The 8,556-nt window shown below is 40.9% G+C and overlaps 1 pseudogene; it reads right to left on the bottom strand.

Moving 5' to 3' along the window:
- Positions 1 to 2,259: 2,259 nt before the first annotated feature.
- Positions 2,260 to 3,510, bottom strand: LOC116545897 (annotated as a pseudogene).
- Between the last annotated feature and the right edge of the window lie 5,046 nt (positions 3,511 to 8,556).

The following is an 8,556-nucleotide window of genomic DNA, read 5'->3' as shown; positions in this document are numbered from 1 at the left end:
ATAAACTCATATTGTGCTAAGCCACTGAGATTTGGAGGTTTGTGAATAACCCCATTACCTCATCCCAAATAAGTTTTAACGGTTGATACTATGTGGTATTCAGAGATATCAGCTAGGATGTGAAGTCTAGACCTTCAACCAGACATGGCAATTTTTCTCTTGATCATGACTGCCAAGCCAAGCTCCCTTTTTACACTCATAGTGTCTTATACTACATAACTTAAAGAAGGGATGACCATACCCCATGTCTTTGTGTCTAATTACCAAATCAATCTAATTATTACCAAATTATTCTATCTACTCATGGAATCCTGCAATTTCAGACTGCTCCTTCCTGGGACAAAAGTTTTTTAAAATTTTTATGTACACATTTATGGGACACGTGATATTTTGTTATATACATAGAATGTGTAATGATCAAGTCAGAGTATTTGGGGTATCACCTCAAATATTTATCATTTCTACGTGCTGGTATTATTTCAAGTCTTTTAGCTATTTTGAAATATACAATACATTGTTGCTAAGTATAGTAACCCTACTCTGCTATCAAACATTAGAACTTATTCCTTCTATTTAACTGTACATTTGTACCCATTAACCAGCCTCTCTTCATCCCTCCTATCCCCACCACCCTTCCCAGCTTCTGGTATCTATCATTCTACCGTCTATCTCCATGAGATAAACTTTTTTAGCTCCCACATATGAGTGAGAACATTGGTCTTTTTGGCTTATTTCACTTAACATAATGACTGGCTTATTTCACTTAACGTAGTGATCTCCAGTTCCATTCATGTTGCTGCAAATAACATGATTTCATTCTTTCTTATGGCCATATGGTATTCCACATTTTCTTTATCTATTTGACTGTTGATGGATACTTAAGTTGATTCCATATCTTTTTTTTATTGTGAATAGTGCTGCAATAAACATTGGGGTGCAGGTATCCCTTTGATATACAGATCTTCTTCCCTTTGGGTAAACCCCCAGGAGTGGGATTGCTGGATGATTTGGTAGTTATATTTTAAGTTTTTGGAGAAATCTCCGTACTGTTTTCCATAGTGGCTGTACTTGTTTACATTCCTGCATAGTGTATAAGAATTCCCCTTTTTGGAGAGATGCCAGATGTAGGTGATGGGGAGGAAGGCAGCAAATCACACTGCCACATGTGTACCTATGCAACAATCTTGCATGTTCTTCACATGTACCCCAAAACCTAAAATGCAATAAAATAAATGGAAAAAAAAAACGAAAAAAAAAAAAAAAAGAATTCCCCTTTTCTCCACATCCTCACCAGCATGTTGTTTTTCTGTCTTTTTAGTAATAGCCATTATAACTGGAGTAAGGTGACAGCTCACTGTAGTTTTGATTTGCACTTTCCTGATGATTAGTGATGTTGAGCATTTTTTCATATATGGGTTGGCCATTTGTATGTCTTCTTGTTAAAATTTCTCTCAGGTTTATTTTTATAAAAAACGAACAAACAAAAATAAAGTCACCACCAACCACATGACAACTGGCCAGGCAAAGTCTTGATTCCCTCCCTCCTTTGTGCTCCATGTGCCTAGTCAGCAGGGTCAGAGAGGCAGTCCGCACTGATGTGAGCTTTGCCAAAAGGGAGTATTACAGAGAGAGGCTTGGGAAAGGGAAGGAAACCTGGACAGGCTTTTTTCAGCATTGAGAAGTCACTTAAAACTGATTTGCGACATGCAGGGAGGGAAGAGCATGCTGTCAACAATCATAACCTGCTTTGTACAGGTTGGCTCGAGGGAGAGTTGGGTCGGAATTGTGTCTTAAGGAAGGAGAATGGTTTCACGACCTTGTTCAGCTCTCCGGGAACAAAGACGAAAGGGCTACGTGCTACGTGTTACTTGTTAGGCTTATACTACGGGGCCTGGGGCTGCAGGTCTGAAGTCCTTGCTAGTGCATTTAGTGCTGGTGAGAATGGTGGGCCCCAGCCTTGGACGCTGAAGTCCTCTAAAAACAAGGCACAGACAACCTCAGATCCCCCAGTCACCCTCCACTGAATAAGAGGGATGGGTAGGAGGTCTCAGCGGCTGGCCTATTGCAAGCCCAGATGCCTGCCAGCCTGGGCCTGCTTCTTAGCGCTGTGAGAGCTTGTGTCTGGCGGGCAGAGAAGAGCAACTGTAGTCCCTGTAGGGCTGACTCCGCGCAGGGCTCTCCAGCTTTGGGCTTGCGGGGGACCCTGCTCTGCGACCCAGCGGCAGCTTCAGCCCCGGGGGGAGCCGTGGCACAGTTGGTTTAGGCATAGCCGCCAGCCATCTGACTGGTGGCCGCATTGCTGCCTACTCCTTGCCAGGCCTGGTAGCTGAAGAAGGCGCTCGCTCGGCGATCATCACCAAACACGCAAAGAACCAGGCAGCCGCACGCTGGTTATAAGGCTGCGTGCCCTTCAGGGACGTCAGGTCAACTGCCGCAAAGCAGGCCATGAAGGCGGTGACGTAAAGAAGATCATTAACACTAGTGGCTAGGGCACCATATACAACTTCTGTGCAGCCGAAACAGGTAGAGGATGAAGAAGACGACTGTGATCAGCCAGAGGAAGACAGCGACGAACATCACTCAGCCGTAGGCCGGATACAGGTGATACGGGGTGTCCACAATCAGGGCCCACACCAGCAGCCCCAGCACCAGCTGCAGCAGCAGCAGCACCCCGTGGCAGGAGCGCAGGAAGCCCAGGTCCCGGCTCAGCGCCGACAGCGAGGCCCCGGCGCCCTGCCCGGGACTGCTAGTCCCTGTGCTCACTTTCGACGGGAACTCGACCGTGGCGGCTCCGCTCGCCTCCCTAGGTCGTTCAGGCCACCGTCACCGCCCTCCAGTGGTAGGTGCCGGCTCCCACGCCGCTCTTCCCCAAGACTCCCTATCCTGCTGCAAACTGTTTCTTCTTTTGAGAAATGTCTGTGTCCTTTGCCCGCTTTTTAATGGGGGGGGGGGGAGGGGGGAGAGAGAGAGAGAGTGTGTGTGTGTGTGTTTAAACTGTTGAGTTGTTTCAGCTCTTTGTATATTCTAGATATTACTCCCTTCTCAGATGAATAGTTTGCAAATATTTTCTTCCATTAACAGGTTGTCACTTCACTGTGTTGTTTCCTTTGCTGTGCAGAAGCTTTTTAGTTTAATGTAGTTACATTTGTCTGTTATTATTTTTGTTGCCTGTGCTATTGAGGTCTTAACCATGAAATCTTTGCCTAGATTAATGTCCTAAGGTATTTTCCCTGTTTTCTTCTAGTATTTTTTAAAGTTTCAGTCTTATGTTAAAGTCTTTAATCCCTCCTGAGTTGATTTTTGTATATGGTGAGAGATAGGGATTGAGTTCCATTTTTCTGCATGTAGATATCCAATTTCTCTAACACTATTTAGTGAAGAGGGTGTCCTTTACCCATTGTAGGTTCTTGGTTCCTTTACCAGGATAGAAGTTTTAATTTTTATATCTTGAGATACTTGAAAGTCTCCATGTTTTGGTTCAAATACTTTAAACTTGACAAAATTCTCCATTTTCTGTCCTTTTTAACACAGTTTGTAAAAATTTTAAAGTGATATCTGGATAAATTTCTCATAACCTGTCTGACTGCTTGCCCATAATTTTAAGGCTATTAACATGTTTGGACATTTAAGAAAGCTTTAAGATTCATGATACTTTTAATTTGTTATGTACATAGAAATTAATTAAATGCTTGGAAGGTTTTGTTAGTCAGATATTTAAGGGGCTTAAAAAGTACATTGATAGTGCATGCCTGTAATCCCAGCTATTAAGAGGGCTGAGGTAGGAGGATTGCTTGAGTCTGGAAGTTTGAGACCAGCCTGGGCAACATAGCAAAATCTCATCTCAGAAAAATAAACTAAAAAAAGTAAATTAAATTATTTAATCCCTTTATGGGCAGTTGAAAATGCAGAAGGCACTTAGTTAAATAGGACCAAATATCAGTCAAAAATATTTGCAATATTCTTAAACTTTACTAGATTTATAAATAGAATAATATAATTTGTAGGTTGAACTTAAAAGCTTAGAATAAACTAGACTTGGAATTTGTATCTGTAATAAATAAATCACTTATATAAACCCCCTCACCTGAGAGCAAAACATTTTCTGCAAACAAACTAAAAAAAATCTCATAGCTTAAAAAAACAAACAAAGAAGAGCAAGTTCCACACCACACATTGTAGATAGCTTTGAACCTGCTCTGAGTTGGGAAATTAGATAATCAAGAGTTTGAGAATACTGTGTAGAATAAAGGTAATGGACTCTGTTCAGAGTTTGAGGAAGCCCTCAACACAGAAAGAACATGAAATGTAGCCCATATAAAAGGTGTGGTACATTTAGACCAGAATAATCATCATGAATGTTTGTTAAAAATAGGATCCTGGGTCTGTGATTCTGATTCCATGGATTGGAGGTGGGGATCTAGAGTGTTTAATACAGTGGTTCTCAAAGGGTGGTCCATGGACCAGCAGCATCAGCATCACCTGGCAACTTATTAGAAATGCAAATTATTGGAATCTCCTAATTCCCACTGTATAAGATTCTCCAAGAATCTGTTGGAACAAGCCCTCTAGTTGACTTTGATGCTCACTACAATTTGAGAACCACCACTTTAACAGATGATTTGGTTAAGTCTTATGATTGTGACACTACTGCAAGTGACAGAAAATTCAGGGCTCAACCACCTTATTGACATGGTTGGTTGAAGTTCACTGACTGTAGCAGTTTATTGCTAAAGGCATCTGAGGGCAAGTCTTTAATGGAGGAATCTACAAAAACAGCAAACGGTTGAAAATAATTGAGCCCATGGCATGGAAAAAGAATTGCATATAGTTTACTTTACAGTTAACTTACACATATCAAATTTAAATGATATTCAGCAGAGTTCTGAAATTAATCTCTCTCTCTCTCTCTCTCTATATATATATATATATGTATATATATGTGTATATATATATATATATATATATTTTTAACAGTGGTTTTTCTTGGCCAGATATGTCTGAAAACCTTGCTTCTGTTCAGATTTGGTCCAAATCTTTCTATTTAGGATTTGTTGATCCTCTTTTTCGCATTCTTCATGGTCCTTACCCAGCACTGAGCTGCTATTTCTAAATCTGCAGTTAAGGCTCCCAGCTCTGACTTATATTAAGATATTTCCTCTAATGTTCTTTGCCAGTTTGAGCCAGCTATTGTTAAGGAATGGCTTCTCTGTTTGCCTGGCTTAGTGGCTGTCTGCCTCTCTGTCTACTGCTTCTCAATGCTGCCAATACTTCCTGGCTTCATATCCTCCCAACACCTTCATTTTTCAGTTTTCAGATTGAATATGACCTGAAAGAAGGTCATCCATTGGCTAGACCATGGCATTTCCTATTATCACAATGTAGCCTATTGGATGAGACAGTCTGCTTAATTTTTTAATGATTTTTTTGTGAATTAATGCAAGTGAGCGGTTGTGACACAGTGATTATTTAGGAGCCTTTGAAAATTTTTTTTCCCATTTATTTATTTTATTGCATTTTAGGTATTGGGGTACATGTGAAGAACATGCAAAATTGTTGCGTAGGTACACACGTGGCAGTGTGATTTGCTGCCTTCCTGCCCATCGCCTACATCTGGCATTTCTCCCCCTGCTATCTCTCCCCAGCTCCCCAGCCCCCACCGTCCCTCCCCTATTTCCCCCCAGCTGACCCCAGTGTGTAGTGCTCCCCTACCTGTGTCCATGTGTTCTCATTGTTCAACACCCGCCTATGAGTGAGAACATGCGGTGTTTGATCTTCTGCTCTTCTGTCAGTTTGCTGAGAATGATGGTTTCCAGCTTCATCCATGTCCCTACAAAGGACCCAAACTCATCGTTTTTGATGGCTGCATAATATTCTATAGTGTATATGTGCCACATTTTCCCTATCCAGTCTATCGTCGATGGGCATTTGGGATGGTTCCAGGTCTTTGCTATTGTAAACAGTGCTGCAATGAACATTCGTGTGCATGTGTCCTTATAGTAGAACGATTTGTAATCCTTTGGATATATACCCAGTAATGGGATTGCTGGGTCAAATGGAATTTCTATTTCTAGGTCCTTGAAGACTCACCACACTGTCTTCCACAATGGTTGAACTAATTTACACTCCCACCAACAGTGCAAAAGTGTTCCTATTTCTCCACATCCTCTCCAGCATCTGTTGTCTCCAGATTCTTTAATGATTGCCATTCTAACTGGCGTGTGATGGTATCTCAATGTTGTTTTGATTTGCATTTCTCTGATGACCAGTGATGATGAGCATTTTTTCATATGTTTGTTGGCCTCATGTGTGTCTTCTTTTGTAAAGTGTCTGTTCATATCCTTTGCCCACTTTTGAATGGGCTTGTTTGTTTTTTTCTTGTAAATCTGTTTTAGTTCTTTGTAAATTCTGGATATCAGCCCTTTGTCAGATGGGTAAACTGCAAAATTTTTTTCCCATTCTGTTGGTTGCCAATTCACTCTAATGACTGTTTCTTTTGCTGTGCAGAAGCTGTGGAGTTTGATTAGGTCCCATTTGTCTATTTTGGCTTTTGTTGTCAATGCTTTTGGTGTTTTGGTCATGAAGTCCTTGCCTACACCTATGTCCTGAATGGTTTTGCCTAGATTTTCTTCTAGGGTTTTTATGGTATTAGGTCTTATGTTTAAGTCTTTAATCCATCTGGAGTTAATTTTAGTGTAAGGTGTCAGGAAGGGGTCCAGTTTCTGCTTTCTGCACATGGCTAGCCAGCTTTCCCAACACCATTTATTGAACAGGGAATCCTTTCCCCATTGCTTGTTTTTGTCTGGTTTGTTAAAGATCAGATGGTTGTAGATATGTTGTGTTGCCTCCGAGACCTCTGTTCTGTTCCATTGGTCTATATCTCTGTTTTGGTACCAGTACCATGCTGTTTTGATTACTGTAGCCTTGTAGTATAGTTTGAAGTCTGGTAGTGTGATGCCTCCCACTTTGTTCTTTTTGCTTAGAATTGACTTGGCTATGCGGGCTCTCTTTAGGTTCCATATGAAGTTTAAGGTGTTTTTTTCCAGTTCTGCGAAGAAGGTCGTTGGTAGCTTGATGGGGATAGCATTGAATCTGTAAATTACTTTGGGCAGTATGGCCATTTTCACGACATTGATTCTTCCTAACCATGAACATGGAATGTTTCTCCATCTGTTTGTGTCCTCTCTTATTTCGTTGAGCAGTAGCTTGTAGTTCTCCTTGAAGAGGTCCTTTACGTTCCTTGTTAGTTGTATTCCTAGCTATTTTATTCTCTTTGTGGCAATTGTGAACGGAAGTGTGTTCTTGATTTGGCTCTCTTTAAGTCTGTTATTGGTGTATAGGAATGCATGTGATTTTTGCACATTGATTTTGTATCCTGAGACTTTGCTGAACTTGCAAAGTTTCAGGAGATTTTGCGCTGAGACGATGGGGTCTTCTAGATATACAATCATGTCGTCTGCAAATAGAGACAATTTGACTTCCTCCTTTCCTATTTGAATGCCCTTTATTTCTTTTTCTTGCCTGATTGCTCTGGCTAGAACTTCTAATACTATATTGAATGGCAGTGGTGAGAGAGGGCATTCTTGTCTGGTGCCACATTTCAAGGGGAATGCTTCCAGTTTTTGCCCATTCAGTATGATATTGGCTGTTGGTTTGTCATAAATAGCTTTTATTATTTTGAGATACGTTCCATCGATACCTAGCTTATTGAGGGTTTTTAGCATAAAGTGCTGTTGAATTTTGTCAAAGGCCTTCTCTGCATCAATTGAGATAATCATGTGGTTTTTGTCTTTGGTTCTGTTTATGTGGTGAATTACATTTATAGACTTGTGTATGTTGAACCAGCCGTGCATCCCCGGGATGAAGCCTACTTGATCATGGTGGATAAGCTTTTTGATGTGCTGTTGCAATCGGCTTGTCAGTATTTTATTGAAGATTTTTTCATCTATGTTCATCATGGATATTGGCCTGAAGTTTTCTTTTCTTGTTGAGTCTCTGCCAGGTTTTGGAATCAGGATGATGTTGGTCTCATAAAATGATTTGGGAAGAATTCCCTCTTTTTGTATTGTTTGGAATAGTTTCAGAAGGAATGGTACCAGCTCCTCTTTGTATGCCTGGTAGAATTCGGCTGTGGACCCGTCTGGCCCTGGGCTTTTTTTGGGTGGTAAGCTCTTAATTGCTGCCTCAACTTCAGACCTTGTTATGGGTCTGTTCAGGGTTTTGGCTTCTTCCTGGTTTAGGCTTGGGAGGAGGCAAGTGTCCAGGAATTGATCCATTTCTTCCAGGTTTATTAGTTTATGTGCATAGAGTTGTTTGTAATAATCTCTGATGATGGTTTGAATTTCTGTGGAATCTGTAGTGATATCCCCTTTATCGTTTTTTATTGCATCAATTTGGTTATTCTCTCTTTTCTTTTTTATTAATCTGGCTAGTGGTCTGTCCATTTTGTTGATCTTTTCAAAAAACCAGCTCCTGAATTTATTGATTTTTTGAAGGGTTTTTTGTGTCTCTATCTCCTTCAGTTCTGCTCTGATCCTAGCTATTTCTTGTCTTCTGCTA

This window comes from Sapajus apella, unplaced genomic scaffold (assembly GCF_009761245.1).
Source record: "Sapajus apella isolate SASKATOON/1434 unplaced genomic scaffold, GSC_monkey_1.0 scaffold429, whole genome shotgun sequence".
Lineage (NCBI taxonomy): Eukaryota > Metazoa > Chordata > Mammalia > Primates > Cebidae > Sapajus > Sapajus apella.
Note: the sequence above shows the minus strand (reverse complement) of the source record. Positions and strands in the feature narration are given on the sequence as shown.